Source organism: Protopterus annectens, chromosome 2.part1, assembly GCF_019279795.1.
Source record: "Protopterus annectens isolate FY-2018-M chromosome 2.part1, PAN1.0, whole genome shotgun sequence".
Lineage (NCBI taxonomy): Eukaryota > Metazoa > Chordata > Ceratodontiformes > Protopteridae > Protopterus > Protopterus annectens.
The window spans coordinates 26880113-26907150 of record NC_056729.1 but is presented as its reverse complement, the minus strand read 5'-3'; positions in this window follow the sequence as shown (position 1 = coordinate 26907150).

The window sequence follows — 27038 nt, the reverse complement described above, 5'->3', positions numbered from 1 at the left end:
GACTTTTATTCCCCTGAAAGTGTGGTTGATTGGGGAAGAATAACTGGATCACTAATGACAAATTCCTGGGCTCCAAATGCCAGATTGGCTTATTCATCATCAGTGCAGATCTTTATAATTTTTTATTTTTCTTTGGCTCAGAATCACAGAAGCTGGGGGATTGCCTTTGGTTATAAAATTTGTGGTGCACGGATGTTGCAAGGGTGACTCACCTAATACACTCTGCATACACTTGGCATCCTTAGGCTGGTTAGCATGACTGTTGGGCCTTAAGGATTACTCTGAGCACTGGGTGACAAATGGAATGCTTAAAGGGTGGGAACATACCAGAGGGACATCAAAGGATTCCAGAACACCAATAGGGTGTTACCTGCTTTTCATTATTGTCAAGGGTTTGTTTATTTCAGCTGTCGACTTTTATACCTTTGCCATTCAGGCAACTGTATTCACATGTAGTTATGCCTGGGCTTTCCATGCTAGTGAGTTGCTAAACTCCTTATGCTGAGAAGATGTAGTGATTTATAGTGATTTTCTTTTGATTTGGCTGGGAAACTCTAAGATGGATCAATCTGGTAGGGGACAGCAAGTTTGTCTGGACAAATCCAGAGTCCTGTTGATTTGTCCTGTACACTAGTTTACCTTGTTCTACAATATACTTCCAAAAATCACTTGATTGTGCTTTGTATTTACTTCATTGACTGGTAGGCCTTTTAAGTTAGTAGATGCTAACACAACCTTAGTTAAAGCTCTTTCAAATTAAGGCATAGATGCATAAGGGTGCCATTGTATTTCTTTTGGATAGGGCATACATTCAATCTAGCAATGGGAAGTCATTCCACCAAAGTACTAAAAGAAGGGGAAGTTGGTTGTCTGAGACATTTTTATATTATATTAAGCATTAATACTGTGATTTTGTGATGCAGAGAAGGAGGTTGTTTGGATTCTGGGACAGTTCTTCATCAAAAGAGCAGGTCTACAAACTTTGTCTCATCCAGTTGGGCACAGCGGGTCTTTAGAACATAATAACTGGGTGAGTTTAGTGGTTTGGTTATCCAGTTTACCATGGTTCCAGTTCTGGGAGGTGTGGCTTACATAGGATCATAGGAGATTACTAGACTATTGACCTGGAGGCCATTTTAAGCCTAGCTGTTTCATCCCAATGTAATACTATAGAAATACTAGTCAATACCCAAGATTGCATTTAGTGATGACTACCCATGTCCAGGAGGGTTGTGGGGTCTATCCCCAGTAAGAATTTACAGTGCCCCATCCACTCATCCAGGTTCTTCTTGAACAGTGTCATAGAGGAGCTCTGTTTCACTTGAATTGGTTGTCTGTTCCAAAGATAAGGCAGTTGCTGGGAGATAAATCCACCATTCCAGCATGCCCTATTTAAGTCGCATGCTATATATAGGTCCCTGGAATGGGTAGCCCTAGTCCCATTTGATTTACATATATGCAGCAAGTTCATTAGGTTTGTGTCATGGATTGCTTAAAGATGGCATAAGTTTCCCCTAAGAAGTCTATATGATATGGAGTATAGTGACAGGGACATTAGTCGGACTGTGTAAGGCACATGCTGGAGACCCTTGATTTTCTTTGTTAGAAATATTTGAGGTCTGTCTAATTGCTGCAGGTGCTTAGTATGGTACATGCTAAACTGGGTGTTATACTCAATTATGGGATGGAAAAGTGCTGAGTATAGGGGAGTTATACCTTTTTTTACTCTCAAGATGATACCTTTACTAATCAAGTGTGCTATCTAGAAAGCTTTCCTTAATACAGTAGATTCATGGTAGGTAAAGTTAAGGTCGCAGTCAACTTGTGATCCCAGGTCCCTTACCACTTCATGGGTACTTAGGGTATTGTTAATTTGATAGTGTAAGGGGGCATTATTTGTGCCAAAGGGAATGATGGTGCATTTCTTTGGATTCAGTTTGAGACTGTGACTAATAAACCAGTCATTGGTCTGTGTGAAACCCTCCTAGAGTATGCTGACATTATTTGGGGATTCAATGATTGCACCTAGTTTGCAGTCATCTTTAAACTTGGTCAGCTACAACCCCTAAGATTTGACCTGAACATCTGAGAAGTATATACCAAACAGTAAGGGGCCCAGTACTGACCCCTGTAGCACCCCACTGGTAACAGGTCTGTTGGCTGATGTGGAGTCACCCACTTTGATAGTGTGTGTGTCTGGTTTGTGAGATATTTGGCAATCCATCTTACAATGAAGGGGTTTGCATTTAGTTTTGTTAAGTTTATTGGTAATGCTTGAATGTGGGATTGTGTCAAAAGCCTTTGCCAGGTCAAGGTATGCTGTGTGCACAGATTTGCCCTCGTCAATGGCCTTGGATCACATTTTTTAAAATAATCTACTAGATTTAACACCTTCAGGAAGCCAAATTTGGTAGGATCCAGGGATTAGAGGTCATCTATGTCTTTATTTATGAGGTCCATAATGATATATTCCATGGCCTTAAAGATGGGGTTTGTCAGACTTATGGGTCTGTAATTCCCCTGGTCTGTTGCTAGGCCACCTTTGTGGAGCAGAATAACTATTGCTGTTCTTCATTCCATAGGAACAAAGCCTGTGGTTAGGTTGTGACTGAAAAGGCTACTTTGTGGTGATACTAGTTCATGTTTTAGCCTGTTTAAAGGACAGTCTGGGATGTTGTCTGGTCCCATACAGGCTGTATTGTTTGCCTTGAATAAGGCTTTGAGGACCTGCTCTTCAGATATCTAGAGTGGGGGTGGGGTGGGGGAAGGATTGTTGTAAATTAGAAGGAGATAAAGGAGTGAGATTTTCACCAAACCTATTCACTAACAGGTTTGCTATCTCTGTGAAGTCAGTGTGTGTGATACTGTTGGCCACTAGTTCTGCACATGCTTGGGTCCTACCCTTTAGGTTATGTACATAGCTGTAAAAGGCCTTATGGTTACCCTTGGCTGTACTTGCTAAGTTTCTCTCAAAGGTCCCTTGGAGTATTTGAAAAGTTGTGTTATTTGCCTGTTGAGGATGAGAAGGGTGGTTCTCCATTGCTGTGCCTTGTCTTTGTTTTATTGGACAGGAACTTTTTATGTTTATTGTAAAGTTTGTTGATGCAGTATGTCCACCATGGCAGCTTGTTTTTACTTGGGGCTCTGGCTTTGAATCTTTCTTGTACGGCCGAGTTTATACACTTATGCAAGTGATTGTACAGGGCTTTAGTGTATGTTTTGGTGTAGTTTAGTTACCACTTCCAGCATGGGGTGGTCTTTGGAATGCATTTATACCTTCATCTAAGAGGGTATAGTTTGCCTTGGTGAAGTTTTTAAGTCTGATTTCACCCTTTGTGAGTTCTGGTGTTAGTGCCAGCTCAAAGGTGACTGATTTGAGGTCAGTTTTAACTAATGAGGATCCGACGATTGTGGCAGTGCATCTGTTTGACATGTTGGTTAGGACCAGATCCAGAATGTTTGTTCCCCTTGCCAGGGTATGGCAAATTGTTCCAGGGCACTTGAATTAACAAAGTCAAGGAACTTTTGCGCTAGCGAGTTAGGGCTAGAGTAGGTTTCCCAGTTGATGATGGGATAATTGAAATCCCCCATAACCAGTGTGTTTGGTAAAATTTGGATTGTTTCCAGTTTGGTCAAGTAGGCTTCATAAGTGTCATGACCCATGGAGGGGGATCTATAACTGGCTATGACTTGAATAGGGGTCTTACCCACCGTAACCTGGACCTAGAGTAACTCCATGGAGTTGTCCAGTCTAACCAGATGGGTGGGTACATTTATCTCTAATATAGATTAAAACATTGCCGCCTTTGGTTTTTACACATTCACTTTGTGGTCTAAAGGTGTGGAAGGTATTGTAGCCTTGAAAGGCCAGTGTACTCTCTGAGGCCTTGAATCAGGTTTCTGTGACTCCATAGACATCTCCATCTTCTAGTGATAGAAGTGCTTCCAGGGAGTGCAGTTAAAAGGTTCCCCAGGGCATTAGTTATTAATCTTGGAGGGAACAATTTAACCTTGAGCAGTAAAATAATTCCTTTAGCCAGAATTTTGTCTGATCTTCACAGACTTTGTGAATTGTACCCCGAAGTAGTGTTATTCTGGTCTTCAAATGTGCAGAGACTTCAGTGGCAAGGAGCCAGAAGGAATGCAGCTATTGAAACGTCCAGACAATTTATTAACCACAAAGTGGCTTGGGCAGCTAAACTAATTGGATTTCAAGTGATTGAACACAAGGATTTGGATAAATCAGATAAAAACTTTTATATCCAAGACAGCGTGCATCTGAACAGTCTAAAAGCTGACTTTTTTAATTTGGATATTTTGTTAGCAGTTGAAAAATTCTTTAAATGTTTGACTTTTCATTCCTTGTAACAAAGGAGGTCAGTCGATACTGCTCTGAGAGGACTTTTGGGGGGAATGGCATGGCATCCATGCTGTGTGTCAGCTACCTTGCGGTTTTTCCCCCGGTTGTATTTCAGCAACCTCTTCATTATGGGCAGTTTAGTTTCAGGATCAAACTTTGGCCAAAGTAAGTTGTGTTTGGTCTGGGACGAAAGCCCTAAGGGTCTTTGTAAGCAAGTTCAAGGCAGCTTGGGTTATGCACCCAGACCTTAAACTTTAGCCAGAATGGGCTTGGTTATGCCAACCAGCAAAAGGGTCAAGTTACAAAAGGTGTTATGATGTGTTATGTGCATGTAAAATGAAATCAATTTCACATCTACTTACTTATAAATGTAAGTATATGTTTTAATTCATTTGTTAGTATTTGACATGTGAAATACATTTTCCTGTGTTATATAGTATCCAAGAAGAGGGTGAGAAAACCAAGCCAGGATTATAATTGGAAGCTCGTTAGTAATTCATAAAATTAACTTTCTCTGCTAAACATATACAATAGTAAAAGGCATATTATAAAAGAACTTAAAATATAATGACAGCAGTGTCCTTCTTAAGAGCAGCTGGGAGCTAAGGTTTAGATTTCTAAGATACTAGGATAGTGCTATGATGATTGCTGCACACCAGTTATAAGTAGTTATTAACATTTACATGGAAAAATAGACTAAGCACTTTTGTAGTGGATAGGGTTCTACCATTGTCTTCTATAAATAATTACTTTATGTTGAATCAAAACTATGAGGCATACATACAGGAAATTTGTTACCGTGTTTTAATTGTAGCAGCTAGACTTCAAATTCCTTCAACAGGAATCTATTATTTAGTCATTGGTGACAAAATAAAACCTACAAAACATAACTGAATGTTTTCAGTAGTGAAATGGAACTCTGCTCTGGTTAAACAACTTGCAAGAAGTTATTCAGAATGCAAGGTGAAGTTCCTGAAAGCAAGCCAGTGAGCTGAATTCATAAAGATTACCATGAGGCGTGCACAGTGTGCGTGGCCTGTGGTAACCTTTTCAAATTTAAAGACAATCCTAACATGGTGCTTTTGTACGAAGACATATAGCACCATTTCAAGCTGTCTCCACAGCCTGCAACATGGTAATGAGGTAGTTCAGGGGAGATGTATATGCTAATTAGCCGTGTGCTGTCTCCCTCAGAACTGCTTCCAGGAAAATCTGTACACACCATCATGGAGTGATTCTGTCATGTAGAGTAGCATGGCTGCTTCTGCTTTGTTAAAATAGTAAACACAGCCAAAATGCCATGTTAGGGGGTAGTGGGGTTTCTTTAGGTGTATGAGTGTGTCGGCCTATGAATTAACTGTAGAAGGTAGTGGGATTACAGTAGGTATGTGAGTGTATGACTACATGTGAAGTAGCAGTAGGGAGGGGTAGTGGGGTTTCTTTAGGTGTATGAGCATGTGTCTACCTGTGAAGTAGCAGTAGGGGGTAGTGGGGTTACATTAGGTGCATAAGTGTGTGTACAGATGAATGGTTAAGTGTCTGAGTGAATACCATTGAATAGATGTGTGTGTGTGTATGTGTGTGTGTGTGTGTGTGTGTGTGTGTGTGTGTGTGTGTGTGTGTGTGTGTGTGTGTGTGTGTGTGCATGGTTGAGTGGGGGGGCTGTCACACCGACTAATGAGCACAGCCTGCAATATTGAAAAGAGGGAAGCACTAGACACCATTGATGCTACTCCTGTGCCATAATGGCACTTAAAACAATATGGGGACTGAGGTGGGTTGTAAACACTAGACACCAGGGATACTACTGTCATGCAGTAAGAGCCTTTAAAACAGTATGATAATTGGGTGGGGGGGGGGTTACACTAGGGATTAATAATAGCAATAAAAAGTATAAAAATCACAGGGGAAAAATAGACTTGAACACTGCACCCTTGAAACAAGACACAGCTACATTAGCCCACTACACTAACTTAATAATTTAGTGCCATAAGTTTTTTTCTACATTTTGAAGATCTCAGGCATTATGCATTGCCTGTTACATGCAGTGCTTTATGACAGGGAGGTATGTGAAATATTAGGCATACCTTGTGAATTGCTTTCTCCCTAGCATGCATTTGCTGAATGATATGCAGTATGAAACTCGAATGTCTGGCATTAAGGACTGACTATAATCATCTGTGTAGGGGAAACAAGACATCATGGCTGTTCTAACAACAGGGGCAGGTATGGGGTATGTGGTGTGTGCCCATGTGTATGTTTTTCTGTATGTTTGTGTGTGCATGGGAGAGTGACAGAGAGGTGAAGGGTGTCTGTGCTTACATGATGTGGCCTCCACAGTTAACTACCTTGGAAAATGATGATCTGTACTACACATTAGTTAACTGCAATTCAGAGACATACAAAGTAGATGATAATGAGGTCTTTCCTCTTTTTGGCTAATGTGCTTGTGAACTGCAAAATACTTCACTGTGTATGCGGGGCCTTTTATAGCGTAAGGCATACAGCCCACTCTGGGGCTGTTAATGAATTCCTAGGATTATCTGTAGCTTCTCCTTAAATTAACAGGAAAAAGAAAATAGGTCAGAAAAGTAATAAACAATTAAAAGATAATTTTGATTCAATGTAATGCATTTTTTGTGCAGGTATGGCTTAATTTAATCCTCAACTGCTGCTCATTAATTAGTAGTTATGATGTGGATTTGTCCTGCTGCACACTTCAGTTTAGATACTACTCTTAGGTTAACAGCAGATCCTTTAGGTGTTTTAATAATTTTATTCATTTGCATACTGTCCTGTTGAACTAATGTATTGTGCTTTTTGCAAATACACATTTGTTATTGAAAATTGTGACAGCCTGTCTACTCCAGGCCAGTAATCAAGGAGCCTCAGTCCTCACCGCTAACACCAGTGAGAGGTGGTCACCAAGAACAGGAATGAATTTACAAAATATTTCCAGATGCATTTCTGCATGAAGCACAGCTTCCCCCAAGAGCACACAGGGAACACATTCCAGACCTAGGTCTGGACTCTCTGTCTCTCCGGATTTCAAACAAGACTCACTTTGGAGCACTGTGTCTACTCTGCCACCAGTCAATCATTCTCAGCCTCTTACAAGGATATCCAATTATAGATTCATAGATTATGAGGTAAGTACTAGTCTATCTGCCCAAAAGCATTTAAAAGCCTAGCCAGAATGTGTTGGCTTTCACCACCCCCTTAGATTAATTCCCTGTGTCCCTGTACAACAGAACCATTAGTTCCCTGCGCCACTGTCCAGCAGAGCCACCGCAGTGATCCCTGGGGTAAATGTTCTGTGTCCCATCCATCTGTCAAGGTTTCTCTTGAAGAGTGTTAGTGAGGGGCTCTGCCTGATATATATTGGAATCCTGTTCCAAAGCATGGGGAGTCTCTGGGACAGGAATCTATCGATCCAGCATGTCCTATTTATCATTGTGGTGAGGTTTATATCTCTAGAGTGTGTGGCTCTCTGGGATTTGTTTTCTTTTAGGTGGCGCATGTCCATCAATTCTGGGTTGGACATGGCCTTGTATGTCAGGCAGAGATCACCTCTGAGTAAGTGGTATGCAACCAAGTACAGCTAGAGCTTGTTGAGTTGGGTGGCATAGGGCATCTGTTTGAGGCCAGTAATCATCTTGGTGAGGTACTTTTGTGGTCTTTTCAGCTGTTGCAGGTGCCTTGTAAGGTACATCCCAAATGGGGTGTTGTATTCTATGATGGGTCTAGTGAGTGATGAGTAGAGAAGCACAATAACCTCTTTTGTTCTAGATGCAAACCCTTTTGTTATTAGGTGGGCCACACAGAAGGATTTTCTAACCACCTTGGCAATATGATTATCAAAGGAGAGATTACTATCTACTTGGGTCCCCAGATCCATTATTACATTTTCTGTATTTAGGGGACTACCACCTATGTGGTAGTTCGTGGGTACTTTGTTTTTTCCGAAGGGGATGACTATGCACTTTTTGGCATTTAGTTTGAGGCCATGATTTTGACACCAGGTATCCGTCTCAGTGAGACCCTTCTAGAGGGTGTCTGTATCAGCCGGGGAATCAATTATGTTCTTTAAACTCTCAGGTAATGTAAGAGATGGGTATATACCTCTATATGAACACCAGAGGCTGAATGTAGTCACCAAAAATACAAACATTCAGAAATTCAGCATCAGTGTGAGTATGTCTCTATCTAGTGACTAACAAGTTAAACATGATGTCACTATAAACAGAAATGTAAATACCCACTACCTTACCATGAATAAAACAGATGAAATATTAATGAAAAATAACAACTAATTACAATTAAGAACAGAGTCACAATACTTTATACTTCATTGGTGCTTCTTTGTTTGATTTAGGTCTATATGTATATACACAGAGAGAGCGAGATGGTGAGAGAAGGAGGGAGAAAGAGTGATGAGATAGATACATAAACACAGCAACAAAGACACACACACACACACACACACACACACACACACACACACATATATATATATATATATATATATATATATATATGTGTGTGTGCGTGTGTGTATGTACAGTGATACACTGAAAACCAAAGTATCGAATGGCAAGTGCAACAACTCAACTGATCAATCACCAGCTGATCGAAAAACAAAAATGTTTAAACATGGGTTTTAGGCCCCCAGGCACCCCACACCCCCTGGTAATTATAAATAACAGTTAGAAAATTGCAATACATTGGGGAAAGGATAAATTCTCCAATTCCCTCTATTCTGCAATTTTGCACTGAAAAAAATATATACTGAGTAAAATATACTGAGTAAAATCAATGCTAATATAAATGGTACAGTGTAACCAAAGCAGCAAGGCTTTTCAGAGTGGCCACAGCATTACTAAAATAAACACAAGTGCTCTCAAGATGTTAGAAATATTCTCTAAAGACCAGCCACAATGAAAGGTATAAAAATATTTAATAATAAATAATAAAATAGAAAAATGAGAATACTGTCTAAGTACAGTAAACACCAGAGTTTCAGTCACAGGAGAAGTAAAAATAACACAGTTGGACAGATTCAAACAGATGCAGAAAAACAATACTTAACTAATCTTACTGTATTTCCTCACTGTTTAAAGAATAGCTGTTCCCTACCTAACTTAATACAGCAAGGCAAGATTGGATGCTGAGATGCCTACTTCCACAAGGCAAGGTGATGAGCTTCCAACTAAAACTGAACTGAACTAACTGAACTCAACTCATTGACTGTGATAACTGTTAAAAGATATTTGCATCAGGTTCCAAAGAAAACAAAACAAACTGCTGTGAGAGTTCCATCCTCTCAGTGCTAATTATGGAATGACATCACATTTGATCATCTGACTGTGGTACAATACACACTCAAAGCTTTGCTAAGATCTGTTGCAATATCTTAAAGCTATAGAACAATTTCAAAAACTTCTATACTTCCCTTCCAGAATTCTTTGTTTAAAACATAAACATTTATTCAGTTATAATAACACTGTTGATACATTTTTAACACAAGCATCTGTACAAGTCAGTGTGACAGTCAAATGAGACAAAATTATTTACAACCCCCCAGTTAACTTTGCTGGTATATGTTACACCTGCACTGCCCTAGTCTTCCTGGCACAGATGGCAATACCTCACATTGTCACAGCTCTACCCCCCCCCCTTTGAAGACTCAAGATAGTTTTTCAAGTGACCCTGGAAAAATATTGCTTGATAGAAATGTCCCTGTTTGGGAATACATTAACCTATACCCTATCTTGAGAGTCCATCTGCATTGTCATTGCTGACCCCACTATGGTGCTGTACTGTCATGTCATGTCATATGACTGTAGCCATACGCTCCACCTTAATAACTTGACATTTTGCTGACTAACTCTATGTAGCCATGTTAAAGGATTGTGATTTGTAACCATAGTGAATTTCTTTCTATACAGATAAGACTGAAGTTTCTGCAATGCCCATACTATGGCTAGACATTCTTTTTCTATAGCTGCATAACATTCCTCACTGGGTTGGAGTCTGCGGCTGAGATATACAACTGGGTGCTCTTCTCCCACTCAGGAAATCTGGCTGAGTACAGCCCCCACCCTATGGTTTGAAGCATCCATTTGCAAAACAAATTCTATGCTGTAATCTGGACTGACTAACACAGGGGGTCCTTCTAAAGCCCATTTAAGCATTTGGAATTCCTGCTCACATGCTGGGGTCCACACTACCTTATCTGGCCTATTTTTCATTGCCAGGTCTGTGAGGGAAGCAGCTATTGTAGTATAATTTAGAATGAACTTTCTATAGTACCCCAATGTCCCCAAGAATGCACTCACCTGCTTTTTGGTAACAGGGCCTGGCCATGCCTGAATAGCTTCGACTTTGGCAGGTTCTGGCCTAATCTTCCCTTCCCCACTCTATGTCACAGGTAGGAGACCTCTGCCATACCCACCTGACACTTACTGGGCTTAATGGTCAACCCTGCCCTTTGCAGTCTGCCTAGGACCTTCCTGACATGCTGAGACTTAATCATATTAATACAGTACAGTTTGTGCGCCTGCCCCCTGCCTAGCAGGTTTGCCATGTAATTAACATTTCTGACCTTCCTTTCCACTTAATAGGGTCCCTCCCAAGCTGCCTGCAGCTTATTGTGTCTGACAGGAATGAGCACCATAACCTGCTGCCCCACAGCATATTCTTGGGCTCGATCATTCCTATCATACCAGACCCTTTTCTGCTGTTGGGCTCCTGCCAGGTTCTCCTGGGCTAAGCCCATGAGCTCCCTAAGCCTTGTTCTGAAGTTTAAGACATATGCCACAACAGACTCCTTGTGGGACTCACACTCACCCTCCCACTCATAACAGATCAAAACTAAAGGCCCCATCACCCTATGTCCATACAGCAACTGAAAGGGTGAAAAACCTGTGGATTCCTGGGGTATATCTCTGTATGCAAACAGTAGATGTGGCAAATATTACACTCTCTCCTAAACTGGTCTGCAAATGTCCATAGCATGGTCTTTAGTGCAGAGTTCTATCTCTCCACAATACTATTAGTCTGGAGGTGGTCTTTAGGTGCTTCACCCCACAACACTACCACAGACAAGCCAGCAGGTCTCATATGAAATTGGCACCTCCGTCAGTCAGTATTTCTCTTGGGAAACCTACCCTGCTGAAAATCTCTAACAAAGCATTTGCCACCTTCTCTGCCTTGATGGAGGACAGAGCCACCGCCTCAAGGTATCTGCTAGCATAATCTACTACCACTAGGATATACTTCTTCCCTCTTGAACTTAGGGTACTAAGAGGCTGCACAATATCCATACCTACCATCTGAATCAGCTCCTCAATCACAGGTAAAGTCATCAACGGAGCTTTGCACTGCTCACAGATCCTGCAGTACCCTGTTACATCCTTTGTAATCCCAGGCCAATAAAAATTCTGCATAATATGTCTGTTGGTATGCTTTATGCCCATATGACCTGCAAAAGGAATGTCATGGGCTATGACTAGAGGTGCCAGATGGTAGGCTTTGGGCACTACCAACTGCTGTATTACCTCACACTCTAGCCCTCCCTCAGGGGTCCACTCTCTGTACAGTAACCCTTTGTTCCAGTATACAGATTTCTCTTTTCCTTGAGCATCAGGTGTCACATTAGCTTCCTCCCTCAAGCTTCGTAAGGTAGAATCCGAAAGCTGACCCTGTCTCAACTCTGTCTTTGTGACCTCTCCCAGCTCCCCTTCCACAGGAAGCTTAGTATCTTTTGACAGTGGTGCCTCACTGTCAGCCTGGGTATTACCACTCACCTCTGTCCTTGCAGCCTCCCTGTCCATGGGAACATCAGTACCTGACAGCATCTGTGGCTCACTTTCAAGCTCACTGCTACAGGGTATCTTCCTCCCTGAAACAGTCACATCACCAGCCCAAGCGTCAGGTGTAGGGGTCTGTCTGGGTCTCCCCCAGGCTACCAGACGTACACATCTGCCTCCAAGCTTGCCTGCATGTAACTACATGCACACAAGGTACTGCATTATCAAAAGCATTCCCTCTCAAGACATATGTTGGAATATCCTCAAACACAGCTACCTGTTTACCTCCTTTCCCACCTTCCCAGTCAAGGTGAACCCTGGCCAAAGGTATTTGGGATGGGATCCATCCTAATGCTCTGACTGCAGTGGACTGCTCTAGCAAGTACTGCTCCTCTTTAACCACTACAAACTTCACAACAGTTATGTCAGAGGCTGTGTCTCACTTAGCAGTGGCCTGTCTTCCATCCAGTAAAATAGGTTACAAACTCCGGTGTTAGTTTGGTACCCATGTTGTCTACAGACAACTTACAATTGTCACACTGTTATTCCCACTTGCTGGCTCCCTCACTTTTCATTCCCCACCTTGCGTCAGTCGATATTTGTATGCTACATGGCCCCTGTTTTTACAATTAAAACACCTAACCCCGAATCCTGGCTATGTACCTGAACTAGTGGCTTCCCCTGTTACTGGTAGACTCTGTTGGGATGATTTAGGCTACCCACCATGGGTTCCCTTATATCCGTGTGCAGCAGTGGGTATCCCCTTCTTGTGCAGTGATGCCCTGCTTGCTAAGCAGAGATCCCTTTTTCTCCCCAGCTCATCTGCAGAGTTACATTCTTGGTCTGCCAACCAGAGTCTCATGTTCTCAGGCAAAGTACTAAGGGCTTGTTCCCTCACCAAAAGGTCTGCCAGTCTTTCAAAAGTGGTGACATGACACTCTCCCACGTATGAAAATAAGTGTTTAACTCAGAAATATAATCACACACAGTTTCCTTTGCTTTGTGTCTAGGCTCACAAAACTTTTTTTCTGTAAGCTTTAGGTGTTAACATATAACAGTTCATAAAACAAGGCTTTACTGTATCATAGTTTAAACAATCAGCATCAGACAATTTAGAAACAGAAGTTGTATCTTTTCTATGGAGTAAGGGGGTCAGGAATCATACCAGAGCTTTTGGTCAACATTATACTGTTTGTATACTCTTTAAATATATGGATAAAACTATCAACATCACCCCCCTCTGCAAATTATGGAAGAAATTTACTGACCTTTATTGCTTCTGTGGTCTGGTTATTCCCTTCCCCATTACCTCCATGACCCTGATGAATAGTCAATATTACCTTCTCCTGTTTTCACTGCTTCTCTTTTTCTTCAGTCTCCAAATGTTTAGCCTCCAGTTCAAGTCTGTTTAACTTCAGATGAATTTTTAAGTCCTCTGAGGAAAAGGTGAACTGTTCTGTTTCTGAAAACTGCACATTCCCAAAACCAGACTGGTTATCCTCCTGGTCACTGGTCAACACTACAGCTGTGATTAAAGCTGAAATCAGTTTCTCTTTAGTCCAGTTAGCATACAGCAGTCCTCTGGCTTCACATACCTTGGCCAACTGGTTCTTTGTCGGCTTGCCATAATCTTCTGCTGACATCCTTGCCTGCTTTCCCTGACTAAACTAAATTAACAAAAAGATATAAAACTGTTGTGAAAATGAAACTCTGAATGCTTACCTTGTGGCTTTTGAGAGTACACACACCTTCAGTGACAACTGACCACAAGCTAATGAATTTCAATTAATATCTCACCACTCTGCCACCAATATGTTTTATTTATTTATTTTATTTTACATTTGTTAACTGGGAGAGTCCGACTGGATACATGTCCATTTTCAGGGGAGGCCTGGTGAGAAAAGCTCCACATGTACACAAGTGTAAATACACAGGCATGCTTATATTGTTATTTATTTAAAAAAATATTCAAACATTTTGTTTTCAAGAGGTCAAACAGGAAAAGGGTGGAAGTTGTTAGTTGAGAAGGCAAATACTTAGCGATTACATATTAAAAGGGGAACAAATAGCGACATCCTCTTTACCCGGGACCAGTAATCAAAGAACCTCAATCCTACAGGAATGGGTTTACACAGTATTTTCAAATGCAGCACTCTGCATCAAACACAGTTTTCCCAAAACACACAGGGCACAGGGAACATGCTCCAGACATTAGACCAGACTCTCTGTCTCTCCAGATCCCAAACAAGATTCACTTTAGAGCACTGTGTCCCACTTCCAAGTAGCTAAACACCCACACTGGGGTATTTGATTTTCACACACACACACACATACAAGCACACATGCGCACACACACACATGCACACACACGTGCACGCACATGCACAGATATACACACACACACACACACACACACACACACACACACACACACACACACACACACACACACACACACACACACTTGTGAAAGGCTGGCACAGATGTACTAGCTGTACCCCTTTTGCCCAGACTATAAGGTAATCACACTGTCAACAGTCAATCACTCTAAGGCTGTTACAAGTGTATCCAATTACATGGAGTAAAATCAACACTATTAAAAATAGTAGAGTGTAACCAAAGCAGCAAGGCTTTTTGGAGTGGCCAGTGTGTCACTAAAACAAGCACAAGTACTCTGAAGATATTAAAAGCATTCTCTAAAAGACCAGCCACAATGAAAGGTATAAAATATTTGATAATAAATAAATTAGAAAATATGAGAATACTAAATATCTAAGTACAATAATCACTAGAGTTTCAGTCAAAGGAGACATAAAAATTACACAGTTGGACAGATTCAAACAGATGCAGGAAAAACACTACTTAACTAATTTCACTGTATTTCCTGACTGTCTAAATAATAACTGTTCCATAGTCAACTTAATTAATACAGCAAGGCAAGATTAGATGCTGAGATTTTTACTTCCACAAGGCATGGTGATGAGCTTCTAACTAAAACTTAACTCAACTACTGACTGTGATAACTGCCATAGATCTTTATGTCAGGTTCCAAAGGAAAAAAAAACAAAAAAATAAAACAAGCTGATGTGAGAGTTCCATGCCCTCAGTGCTGGTTATAGAATGACATCACATTTGATCACCTGGCTCTGGTACAATACACACTCAAAATTTTGCTCAGGTCTGTTGCAGTATCTGAAAGCTGTAGAACAATTTAATAAACTTCTACTCTTCCCTTCCAGAATTCTCTGTTTAAACATATGCACTTAATGAGTTAACACTGTTGATACATTTTTAACACAGGCATCTGTACAAGTCAGTGTGACAGCCAAATGGCACAAAATGATTTGCAAAACTCCAGCCAACTATGCTGGCATATGTTATACATGCACTGCTCTATTCTCCTAGGCAGAGATGGCAATACCTCACATTGTCACATTACTTATAAAGAATTGTTAAAAATAGCTGCAGAAAGAAGAAGTTGGAAGATGTCTGGTGATGTCATCATAGTACAATATAGCCTACAGTTGTTCAACACATTCCGCCCTGTTTAAAATGCAGGACATTTTTTTCTTATACTCATTTTTCTTGGTCCAGGAGTAAGAGGTCTGACATTCCTTTTTGCAGCACATCTGTGATGACCCTTTCCATTATTTTATGAAGTGTTCAAGTAAAAGTGTTGGTTTAGTAATTTTGCAGATGGGGAATACACCCCCCCCCATTTATGAACAGGAACCATTACTGATTCTTGCCACACTTCTAATATGTGATCATCCTTCAGTAATCTGTCAAAATGAATTGCAACAGGTAGGACAATTTAATTTACTAACTTTATATTAGAAGTCAGTGGGAATATTCAAGCATCTGTGATAGGTGTTATAGTAATATTTGAGTCTTACAAAAGCTTTATTTTTCACCTTTCTTGCTACATTTGTTTCACAGTTAAGTTTTGACATCTTGATAACTATTACTGTATTTTTGAGTTTTGTTTAATCTAATTTTAGCATTTATGATATGCAGTTTTTACATTCCATGCAGTGTCTTTAATGTATTTTTTGTATGCAATGCTTTCTGCTTCTTTTTCTTGATATTATAACTCCAGTATACTTAGATTTAATGGAAGTGATGCAGTCATTCTTTGTGGATATAACTCATCTGCCATCTCAGCTGTTTTTTATGTATCAATTCTTAAAAATATATTTACTCATGATTGTGTGTGATGAGATTACTTCTGTCATGATTACCAGTTAAGATATCCAAAACATTTATACTGTTGTGAAGTTGTAACTTTTGTAATTTAACACAAGTATAATTGTGTTATACCCAGCTCTGTGTTACAGAAGGATAAAGGACTAGCTATAGCTCAAATGACAGGAGTTCAAACAGCAGCCTGGGTGAGGGAACAACCTGATAGGGAAGGACAGGAGTGAGTGGTTGATACTGGTTCACCTATTCTGGACAGGTGGGTGCTCCAGGTCTGCAGGCAGCACAAAAGTACAATGACTACAGAGTGTGGGCTTGATACTACCAAACTAATGAAGGTTGCTTTCATTATATGTGTGTTTGTTTGTGTCTGTCTGCCTGCCTGTCTGTGTGAAGAAGCACACATATACAGGGGGAGGACATAGCATGGCAAGTATTCCCATAGAGTCACACAGGAGTGGAATTATTGCCATTAAAAATGCCCTCATAGCCTTCATCAGTAGATGTGTGTGTAGAAACAAGCCACCTCCATGGCTACCTTTATGAGAGTTTCTCCATTTGCTTGCCACCCCCCTCTCCTAATAGGAGGTGGTAGATGGATAACAGGCATGGAGGACAAAAGCCTTGAAAAATACATGGATGTTATTGTCTGAATATCTGCTGGAAGTAATAATTTCTAGGCAGTACTGGAAAGACCCCAGATTATTGAGTACAGCATCTATAGCAGTATTATCAGTGCTGTACTGTTTATTAATTATTTATTTAAATTTATTGACTGGGATAGAATCCTAATGCCACTGACCTATTTTGGATTCAGCCCAGGAGAAGCAGCAAAGTAGGATAAACAAAAACAAATTTACAGTTTTAAGTATCACCCTACATCCCAAATAGAATATACAAACAAATATCTAAGCATCAACCATATATCAAGTTAGGCATCGTATTAACATGGACATGTAGTTGGAAGTAAAATAAAAAAACATGAAAATGTTATATAGTATAAAACCTGTTCAAAACATTCTGTAGTACCAGCAGTGCAATTAGAGCCATATATATGTTGGATACAATTAGATTTATACAACATTTTAATAGACAGAAAGTATTTAGAGTTGAAAAATGAGTTAGTGGAAAGTATGGGGTATGGAGCTAGCAGTTCATGGAAAATTCAGTTGTGTTTATGAAGTATAGAGGAGAGGAAAGAAAAAAATATTAGCATTTGAAGGAATGCCATAGGACATGTTGAAGTAGGGTTGGTATATTTGTTATGTATACTGCTACTGAACTGAGAATTTATGTAATAGCATAGCTTGCCTGATGAAACAAAGGTTGGGCTTTCATTTGCACTGCTGGCAAGGGGCTTGGGGCACTTGTAGAGTCAGCTAAGATTGTTAGGATATTCCTTCCCCTCTTTATGTAATGATAGCACTTCTGGCTGTCTGCATCTCTGAGGTAATATTCCAGTTTTTAATATATACTAAATCGATAAGTGCTTCTGCACCCAATTGTGCCATTTTTTTCAAATTCTTGAAATGAAATTTCTTTAGTCCCTTGTACTTATTCTTCCTGTAAGACTGTTAGTCCCTTTTTATGTAATCTCTGTTTATTTGCCCATCATATTATACTTACCCTTTATTCTCAGATGTTTGTTCTTACACTGGTATCCTTTCTGACCTCTTCTCAGAGAATATTAATGAGATGTTTGTTTTGAATGCTTTCTGATCCATTTCTGCATTTGTAATTTATTTAATTTTTCAAAGGTTCAAGGCATCAATTTCATTGTTCTTTTTATTTCCTGCAAGTACTTAAATGAATGTTTTTATTATTCTTAGTCCTCACATCCAGGTTTGTTTTCTAGCCTAGCTTTTGGTTTCTGTATCATAATCGAAGGAGCACTGTGATAAATGGGAAATATTACTTTTTTATAAGGAAATATATGAATATTATCTATCTGCACTAGAATTGCATGAAATTACACTACATTCCAGGAAATCCTCCATCAGTATCATTTCTGGCCCTATAACCATTAGACATTGTTACCATCACACGGTAACTTTTGATTTTACAAAATATTTAGTTATCCTCTGTCATCCATGGTGTAAATATGTTGTAAATATGGTATAAATAGAAGTACATGGTGTAAATAGTTGTTTTTATGGTTATACCCTCCTTACCACTTTTCTTTCTTCTTAAGACAGTCATATATTCTTCCTTCCAAGCCACTTTCCATTTGTATCTCTAGACTTTGACTGTAATAGGTTATTGGGGGGTCTTTACTGCTTATATTGATCTCTAAGATGTAAGCTTCCCTGTAAGATAACTGCTGTGTTACATCTCCATAGTTTTTGCCCTAAAGGTTACATATATACCTATACTTTACTGCTTCCTGCAATGACTTACAGTTTTTTCTTTGTATGCTTGAAAAGTTTGAAAAATTCAATAAAAATATATTTGAAAAATAAAAGTATAAAAAATGCTTAAAGATAAAAGTAGAATGAACTGTACGATACTTGCTTTTTTAAGTGGATTGTAATATGCATAAAGAAAATGTGCAAAATGGTATATACAACATTTGCCTGGATAAAATGTAGTACAGGTTAAATGTAGAACTAAATCTTGCCCCAGAAATATGTTTACTGCCTCAGTGTTTGCTGTATGAAGATTCTGGCTAAGTGACGTGATGATGATGAAGATGATGCCTTATTTGACAGTAGATTTTTTCGACACCACCTCAATCCCATCCTGACATTTGTGGCTGTTGAAAGAGGAAGGCATCATTTAAATGTAAATTAAGGACATGAGAAGCCCTGTTTATGAATTTATAAATATAAAGCATGGCTGTTATTTCAAAAAGTTCTCATTTCAAAAAGTTACAGGCCTTACTGCATTGCATGCTACATGACACCCTAACAGACAGACATCAAGCTGTATTATACTGCTTGTAAAGACTTTGAATATTCTATTTTGGTCTTAAAAGCAGAAACAATAAGAACACAGTGTATCTTTAGCCAGAAGTACATAGATTTTAATTCAAATTGTCAATAGTTTTTATAAAATTTTTTTAACATTTTCTGTCTCTTTTATTTTCAATTCTTTTTTTGCAGTTTATTTCAAAAGAAGTTACCTAAACTTATTTTTTCAAGTAAAGAATTGCATTATTTCACTATGACGATGACTGATGTTTTAGTTTACTGGTACCTACAAATGTGTAGCATTTGTCTGACTAAGGGTGACTGCTCAGAGCTAGTTGCTGCCATTTTAATACTTAAAGGTTGGGTTATTTTAAGGATAAAAAGTAAGGTGTGCTCTTGTTTCCTTTTGGGCAGCCAGTGGCAGTGTATCAAACTTGGGAGGCAAAAATGTTGGTACTGGAGAGATCCCCCATTCTGAAAAATGTGTGTGTGTGTGTGTGTGTGTGTGTGTGTGTGTGTGTGTGTGTGTGTGTGTTGGTCAAGTTTCAGTTATTACTGGTAAGAGTGCACTGAAAGGAACTGATTTTAATCTGTAGTAGGTGAAATTCTGTGGAGTCAGTGATTATACCCCTGATCTGTAACTGTGTAGTGATAAACTTATTTGGGTATGGCTGGTATTGGCCATTACCAAAGGCAACACTGCATATTTACCATAGATACCTAAGGCCAATTGCTGTTTGTATATGAAATGGTATCAGTGGTGGAATTTGCACCCCTTTCTGCTGCTTAATTCTAACACAAATATTGATGGCAACAGTGTGAGAATTAAAGTGCATAGCTCTTGTCTGTGGCACCCTGGTTTCGTTTTTTTTCTTATTGTGTATTTATATTCTTCATTGGTCATGTCCCACTTTTTTCTTCCCTGCCTTGGAAGCTCGTTCACATTTTCTCAGTCCTTGCTTTACTTTTCCCTTTTGTAAACCTGGTACTTTCCATTTTCCCTTTTTTTTTATTTTTCCTTAAATTTATTTGCATAAATTGTACTTTTCTAAATGTTTCCTAGCACATCTTTTTTTAGTCTATAGCTCGATTGGTTATTTATGCTGGCCATGACTATGTTCTCTGTGCTCCCCAAACAAGCACTGTAATCATATGTTATAGTCTTAGGCACTTGTCCTTACAGGCATTTAGGTTCATAAATTCAGTTGTCAAGGTCATAATCTGCTGACATTGAAGAAGCTTAATTGTCATAATCCCATGTTGATGTTTTCTACTTTTGATGTAACATATTTGTCTATTTTCTATTACTTTTACATTGTTTTCAGTTTTAAGTTCCCCAGTTTGGTGTTAGCATTTTTTGTGGTATGTTTCAGGCAGAGACTTTCAAAAAGAACTGGATCAGATATTGTGCTATAGACCAGGGAGGGCTCTTTTCTTAGTAACCTACAGAAAAAAAATAACATAATGGCAGTCCCTGCAGCCTTTCTGAATATTTAGCTTTTGTAGTAAAGTGAAAGTGTACCTTTACAATTTTGTTCAAGTGGTTTTCTCAAAGGCTACAAAATGTAGCATTACATTCAATTATGGGCCAAATCAGTGAGCTATACATGAGTTTAATGACTTCCATGTAGTGACTAGATATGTTCTTTAGAATTAGGTTACAGAATATACTTTCCTGTAACTTTTATACAAACTAACTGCTGCGATTATACATGCTCACTCACTGGCTGTTTCTACAAAAATGGCACTCAGGGTTGCAAGTGTTTGGAATGTATACGTGCAAGCACAGCCTTGCATGCTTCTTAAAGGCACACACACTCTACACTCTGATCTACATCCTCCCTCTTTGAGAAATAGATAATGCAATTTGTCATGAGATTATTTAGCATGCAGAAATCACACATAATATAAAGACATGATTTATACAATACTAAATACACATGTATATGCAATCAAGTCCACATTGATGTATATTTCACACTAGGCTTAGAAACTCATCCATATAATGTGACATAAAATTGGGAATCAGATTTAGCAAATGAAACAGTCTCTGCAAAATGGTTGGCCTGTGGAATGTTTGAATTACTTTCTGGAACAGAATCAGACTTTTGAACACATACTGGCCTGGAAATAATGTCTGACTCAGTCTTTGATTTAAAGTCTGCATAACAGATACAATCTTGTGATTGTAATGATGATAATTCTGGTACACGAAGAAGATGTCTATGATTCCTCCTATACTCTACAACCTCAGAGCTTACCCAATAAAATCTCGGCTGAGCACAGATGCCTGTTATCTGTCCTATTTGATCAAAACATTTCATTGCCTGAACTTGTACCCTCTCTCCTTCCCTCAATGAATGAAGTAATCTGCTCAATCTGTCATAACTAGATTTCTGGATATTACGCTTCTTCAACATTTGAGCCTTGATGGTTTTATTGTTCTTAGAATTAGGCTTTAACAAACTTGATGAAATAGGCAGCATAGTCCTAGTTTGTCTGGGAAGTAGTCTTTGAGCAGATGAGGCAAGAATATAGTCACAAGGTATGTTTCTGAGATTAACCAAATTCAAGAATACATCGGTATTGTCACACTTTGGCTTTTCAAAAGTAAACCCCAAAAAAGTTACCTGCACCAAAGTCACTCTGCCAGTAAACAAGATATAAATCCAAAAGGCACAAAAGGCACAGCAGTGCACTTTTTATTTTATTGTTTTAATAAATATTCACTGTTTTTTACAAACTTTGACTTTTCAAGTAATTGCTTTGCACTCTACTGCTCGTTCAGCTAGACCATTGGATTGGGGATATTCAGGACTACTAGTGACAATTACAAAGTCCCATTCTCTTACAAATTTCTGAAACAACTGGCTAGTAAATTGAGTACTATTGTCAGAATAAAGTTTGTGTGGACTACCACGAACTGAAAAATGATGTTTAAGCTTAGTGATAACAGCTGTTGAGGTTAAGTTTGGTAGCAGATCAATCTCAAACCAGTTCGAGTAAGAGTGTAGCTAAACCAAATTGTGTTGATTATTCCATTCAAGGATATCAGTTGCTACAGTAGATATTGGATTTAGCTGAAGTGGTTCTGTTTGCAAATGTGCTCTGCTACTATTACATACTGATCAAGAAGAAAGAACTCTATCAATGTCTTTTGATAATGAAGACCAAAATACTAGTTCTCTTGCCCTTCTCATAGTGGATAATAAACCTGGGCGACCACGATGCAAAATCTGAATATATTCATGCTGTAAGGATACAACAATTTTAGGACCTTTTAAAATAATACCATCTTCCATCAACAATTCATCTCTGTTAAGAAAATATGATTGGACCTCTAGTAATACACTAGAATGCTTTGACGGCCATCCAACATTGATGTAGTGATTAAGCTTCAAGCGGTTTTGTTTTATTTTTAGGCAATCTGGATAAGGTATCAGCCAGATAGAGCAATTTACCTTTAGTGTAGACCATTTTAAAATTGTACTTTTGAAATTTGAGCATAATTCTTTGTAATCTCGCCAAAGCAGAATGCATAAGCTTCTTTAGAATAGTAACTAGAGGCTGATGATCAGTTTCAATTTGAATAGCTTGACCATAAATACAGTTGTGAAACTTAGAACATGCAAAAACTATTGCCAAAAGCTCTTTCTCAATTTGAGTATAATGCATCTTAGTTTGTGTAAGTGTCCTAGATGCATAGGCTACTGGTCTGCCCTCTTGAAGAATAACTGCACCAAGACCAAAATTAGAAGCATCACAGGATATAACAACTGGTTTACTCATATCATAGTACCTTAATGTAGGGGGGGGGTGGCAATCACCTTCTGATGATGTTGTAACCATGACCATACAACATTTTTGCGTGTTAGCTCTCTCAGTGGTGCTGTCAATTAACTAAAATCTGGTATAAATTTGCTCAAATAATTGACCATGCCCAGAAAAGGCTGAAAACCTTGCACATTATCTAGTGCTGACATCTCTAAAATAGCTGTTTGCTTGGTTGGGTCAGGTCTCAAGCCTGTACTTGTAAACAAATGTCCCATGTAGATTAGTTCTGGAAGTCTGAATTTGCACTTCAGATGATTCTGCTTTAAATTTACATCATATGCTCTGTCTAGAACTTTCTTGAGGTTTCTGTCATGCTTCTCCATTGCCTTCAACTAATAGATCATCTACTATTATGGCACAAGGATAACCTGAAAAAAGCGTTCCATTGCACGCTGAAAGACTTCATTTGCAGAATTTATTCCAAATGGCATCCTTAGAAATCTGTACCTGCCAAACAGGGTACCAAAAGAAGTTAGAAATGAGGGTCTGCGATCAAGCATCACTTGCCAAAATAAACTCTTTGCATCTAAAACAAAAAATACAGTGGCATTTGGTATTAGAGTTGCAACTTCCTCAGCTGTGCACATTGGATGATATGGCCTCTTTAATGCTTTGTTCAAATCTCTAGAGTCAATCCATATTCTGGTTTCATCTGAGCCCTTCTTATGAATGGCTACCATGGATGACATCCATTCAGTTGGTTCTGTGACTGGACAAACTACACCTTGCTGCACCAACTTATCCAACTGAGCTTTGACTTGAACTTACATTGCTATTGGAACTTTTCCTGTTGGTCTGGCCACTGGAGTGACCTCTGGGTCTAATTTCATAGAATACACAACTGGAAGTTTGCCCAACTTATCACAGAAAACATCAGCATATGCTGTAAAGGCTTATTTGACTATGACTAAGTAACTTATATACAAACTAACTGCTGAGATCATACATGCTCGCTCACTGGCTGTTTCTACAAAATGGCACTAGGGATTGCACGTGTCTGGAATGTGCAGCCTCACATGCTTCTTAAAGATATAGCACACACACTACACTGATCTACAAATAATATCTCCTGCTAGGATAAACAGATAACTTCTTATCCTGACGTGTTGTATCTTATTGTTTAAATGGTGTTTTACCCATTAGATTTTATATATATATATATATATATATATATGTATGGGTCTACTTTACTTACCTGAATGCCCAGATCACTGACTTTCACTTCGCTGAGATGACAGGATCGAAAAACCAGAAGACCAACATCCAGAACACCGACTTTCCACTCAAGGTAAGTAATGGTTTGGCCATCCCCCCCAAAAAAAATAAACCAAACAAAATTAAATACACCCATGTAGGGGGCTTCACCCCCACACCCCTTTAACTAAATATGCCAACTCCGAGATTACACTACCGTTGCGGTAAGGGGCAAAGTTCAACAGGATGGCCAAGCGGTTATTTACCTTGAGTAGAAAGTCAGTGTTCCAGATTTCAGTCTTCTGGTTTGTTGGTCCTGTCATTTTGGCAAAGTTGAAGTTGGTGGTGTGGCCATTTGGGTAAGTAAAGTAGACACACACACATACATAAATATATATATATATATATATATATATATATACACACACACACACACACACACACACACACACACACACACACACACACACATATGTATCTCTATCTATCTATATAAATATATATATATATATATGTGTGTGTGTGTATATATATATATATATATATATATATATATATATATATACTGATATTTTATGTTTTTAACTCAAGTAATCCCTTATGTGGAATATTGTTAAACTGGGAAACTGGGACACATCACGCCAAGCCTGGAAACAACCATAAAATAAATAAACTGAATAACACGATTACCACTGAATACACGGTTCAATGAAAAATGGATTAAGATTTTTCATTTTACAATCTAGACTCCTTCAGAATTATATTAGTTAATTACACTTCCCTTTTTAAAGGCCCACATGAGGTCACATGACCCTTCCTTAAAGACACAGCAACCTTTTCATATAACACCTTATAGAACACTCCGTATAACATTGTTAAAACCTAGTACAAAAAGCATCTATACAAAATTATTATATCATATAAAAATAAATAATTTCAAACAATCTCTATAACTGTAATGCTTTTAGTTATAGAATGCTTGTAATAGTAGAATATTCATTAAGTGATGACATTTTTTAGCATCAGTAATTAACTGCCATTTTAATTACATTTTCCAAGACTTCTTTCCAGGAACCCCTCTCACATTTGGCTTTACTTTTTTAAGAACCTGGAAAACAGTTCATTGATCTGAGTAATTATTAATATCTCTACATAATGCATTAGACATTTGTTTTTGTTTCTAACATCATACTCAGATTCATAGATTCTGGTTCTTAGATAGCATTCTATTTTTCCAATGTAAAATGTTGGACATTTCTTACAGGTAGGCACACAGAACTATATAAGCATTATACAGTATCTTTAATGGGTGCTACTGTATTTTCAGAGAGTGCCATAAAATACAAAAGGCATTATGTCCCTTTAACAAACCCATACTTCCATATTTAAGAGAAGTAAGACATAGGTCTCATTTATCATTTTGGATAAGTTATAGTGTCACACTCTCAATGAATTTGTATTGAATATTGGATAGGATAATGGGTGTAAAATTGAGTCTGATGTGAACACTTTTTGTGAATTGGTTTTTCAACCTGCTGGCATTTGCAGGTAGCAGAAATAAGCAAAACATTAGGTTAAAAGCTATAAGGAAAAGTCTTAACATAACTTTGGAGCCAGTCAACAGCAATATTGTTAACAGTGGTTGCCTCTCACCAAGGTTGACCTCCTCCTTCTCTTACAGTGTTCCTATGGAGGTCACATAAATAGCTAAACAGAGAAGCAGAGAAAGTCTTCAACAAAGGCAGCAAGACCATACAGTGGTCAGTCCGAGCAGACTGACAAATAGATCCACCAATCAGGTTACTCAAGTGCGCCAGCAGCAGATAAAATCCCCCCAAAGAACACAGGTGAAATGGTAGCAATATTGACAGAAACATGGAGAGGACCCAGTTTATTAAGACCAAATAAACCACAAATGCAATGGGAGAAACAGAGATAAAGAAGATAAGATTGCATTATTTTATTTTTAACTCTATAATTTTACATAAAGAATTCTGAATTAAACTGAAATCAGTGCTTTACAAAAATGGACAATAGCTGTACTGATAGTTATTGCCAGTAAAGTGACCAACATTACAGAACTCAAATTATGCACTGGGAAATTAAATTTTAATTTATTCTTTAACACTCAGGGAAGAGGTTATTTTAAAAATGTGATTTTACATTTGCCCTGCACTCTACAAAAGTAGGATAGATAGAATGTGCTAATTAGATATAAGAAAGGCTTTAGAAGCAAGACCAGGTAAGAATTGTTTTGAAAAATTAACTGTAGAACAAGGCATAACCCCATCATAAGTATAATAAAGACAGACAAGGTGGATCAACTGTATTAAGGAATACAATAGATTATTATAACATAATGTTTCTTGTACTAAGTGGTGATGAATTGTATGAAGAAATTAATAAAAAAGAAATTCAGAAAGGTTATAGGTACATCAACAGGAATGTCTATAAAAATTAATAAAAAAAAAAAAACATTGTTACATGTTTCTAACCCAACATTCCCATTATGTTTGGTGCAATTAAGGTTCATAAACATGTCTAAGCCCCCCTCCCCCAAGGACTATAAAGGCAATAGAGGGTTACGATGCAGACGTTTTCTGCATATTTTTAGAGGAAGATAAAAAGTTGCTTCCTGCCAATAGGTTTTATATAAGAGAGTCAACAGATTTTAAGATTAAATAATGAGTTCAGTGGATTTATTGGTAATAGCAGATACCACGTCACCAT